This window comes from Chiloscyllium punctatum, unplaced genomic scaffold (assembly GCF_047496795.1).
Source record: "Chiloscyllium punctatum isolate Juve2018m unplaced genomic scaffold, sChiPun1.3 scaffold_213, whole genome shotgun sequence".
Lineage (NCBI taxonomy): Eukaryota > Metazoa > Chordata > Chondrichthyes > Orectolobiformes > Hemiscylliidae > Chiloscyllium > Chiloscyllium punctatum.
Window position 1 is genome coordinate 145,001 of NW_027309947.1, and position 2,500 is coordinate 147,500.

The following is a 2,500-nucleotide window of genomic DNA, read 5'->3' on the forward strand; positions in this document are numbered from 1 at the left end:
CGCCCGGGACGTGCGAGGCACCAGCAGACAGAGACTGCCCGACGGTCAGAGAGAGGGAGAGAGGAGTGCCGAGGCTCAAGTGGCGAACGGTCGCGCAGGCACGCCACGCACATCGATCGCCAGCCGCGGAACGGCACGGCCTTCAGTGGGGCCGGCGGGCGACGCCGCTCCTGAACCCAGCGGCCCCGAGCCGGACGAGTTGAGGAAGGCACGCCGACGGTGACAGGGTACGGAAGACACAGCGGTGGCCTTCTGGCGACTTGGCCCCCGACAGCCCGACGTTCCGCCGTCCTCCCGATGGCCAGGAGGACCGTGCGGGGGTCGGCCGACGGCGTGGTAGGTGTGCCTGCACGGTGACGGAGCACACACCACGCCCGCCAACCCCTCCGTACCTCCCGAGACCGGTGGCAGGACGGAGCGGAAAACGTGCGGACTGAACGGGAGAGCCAAGAGCCAGCGATCCACGCGCGTGCGACCGTCCAAGTCACAGCGTTCGACGAAAACCTCCTCCCTCGGCCAGGCACTCGGCGCCAGCAGGGGAGACAGGATCAGACGCCCCGCCGGCCACTTAAGGCCGAGGACGAACCACGAGACGGGCGGCTGCAGCAGCGGGCGGCCTGCAGCTCCCAGCACTCTCAATCGATCAACCATCGAGTCGGGTCAGCGTGTCAAACCGGCGAGCTCCACGGTCAGGCCGGCGGCGCACCAGCACCGGACCTCCGCGGCTCCCTTCACTCTTTCCACTGCCAGCCAACCGAGAGACGGACCCAATGCGGACGTGCAGAGCTTAGGCAGACCCCCCACTGGAGGCTCAACACTTCGTGGCAGCTCCGTGTCCCAGAGACCAGGAGGGTTGGCACACACACACAGTGTGAACCACCGACAGCCATTCTGGGACCGGTGACAGCCGTGCTGGCCCCACTGCCACGACACAGACGGACGCCAGGCCGCGCTCCCCGGCGGGGGGATGGCGTCGAGCCTGACGAACGGAATGTGCAGGGTGGGGGGGAAAGGCCAAGCGCTCCGACGCCGGAGGGCTCCGGAGTCTGAACTTAGGGGGACAAAGAGGACGGGTCCTCTGCGACACCCCAGCCGCGCTCTCGCCAGCCAAGGCGAGTGCGATTGATTGCCAAACGACCCTCAGACAGGCGTGGCCCCGGGAAGAACCCGGGGCCGCAAAGTGCGTTCAAAGTGTCGATGATCAATGTGTCCTGCAATTCACATTAATTCTCGCAGCTAGCTGCGTTCGTCATCGACGCACGAGCCGAGTGATCCACCGTCAAGAGTTGTCTGAGTTTGTTTTAGGTCTCTCCCTCGCCAGAGGAAAGCGACCCGGACCGCACATACGCTCCCCACCTTGAGCTACAGCCACCTGCACGCCGGCGTGCGGGCGGAGCAGGGTGGCGTGAAGCGATGGGGAGCACCATCCTGGTGCGGCCCGCAGAAACATACGTCTATTGGGGGGAGGAGGACAGGGCGCCCAAGAGGCGATGCGTGCCCCAACGCACCGCAGCGACGGAGGCAGGATCACCGCCACCATGTCGCCCGCCTAGTATCACGAGGCGTGCAGCAGCTTTGCCCTAGGAAAAGCAGAGGCGGGAACGGGCAACGGCCATCGGTTCGGCAGCGTCACTGACGCGTGCACGTGGCGGCGTGTCGGCGAGCGGACTTCCTGCGAGGAGGCGGGGGCGGCACTCGCCCGAGCAGACGCCCGCCCGGCCCAGCCACCGCCGAGGTGGACTGGGAGTCGCGGCAACGGCTCGTCATACTCGTTCCCACACTCACAGCGCAGCTTGCCCGCAAGCCACCGACCACCGATCGACGCCAGGCGCCCCGACCGAGAGCGGGATCGCTCGTTCGCCCTGCTGGCAGTTCGCTGGGGATCACTACTGCACGGAGCTCGGAGACCGACGGGCGGCAACTCGAGAGTCTTTAAACCACCACCCCCATCCCGCAAGTGCAAAGAGGCTGTATACGCACAGACGGGTGAGGGGAATAGGTACCCCGTCGGGTTTGAAGGGAGCGTGACTAGATAGCAACGATGTAAACCCAGCCGATTTGGGAGCGAAAGACCGGCGCCTGCATCACCGGCTTCGTTTCCCGTGGCTGGAGAGTACACCGAAACCCTCCGTCTGTCGCGAGCTCCCGACGACGCGGTGCCGCCAAGCAGCAGGGCCGGACCTGGTGTGGCTCCCCTCGTCGATCACAGACCGGTCGGCACTACTGACGAGACGGTGGAACGGGCTTCGCCCCTTGTGACGAAGGGTGATGCGAACCCGCCCGCCCGCGTGCGTTCGGGGTGGACTCGGCAAACGGAGATTTGAAATCGGAAAGTGTCCTCCTGCCCCGCGCAGGTAGGCGCCCAACAGTTGTGGGGGGTTTGGCGGTGACCACGGCTGCAGGGCCTGCTACCCCGACGAGCTCTCCTGCTGGCCCCGAAACCACCCTCGCGAGACAAGTTGAAACGGAAACGGGCGTACCCCCAAGCCGACGATCCTTT

General features: G+C 66.2%; 1 non-coding gene across 1 annotated transcript; it reads right to left on the reverse strand.

Annotated features, from left to right (window-relative positions):
* Window positions 1–1,134: 1,134 nt before the first annotated feature.
* On the reverse strand, window positions 1,135–1,288 carry LOC140472010 (5.8S ribosomal RNA). Its single transcript, XR_011957341.1, has one exon. It is a non-coding gene; the product is annotated as a 5.8S ribosomal RNA (ribosomal RNA).
* Window positions 1,289–2,500: the final 1,212 nt, after the last annotated feature.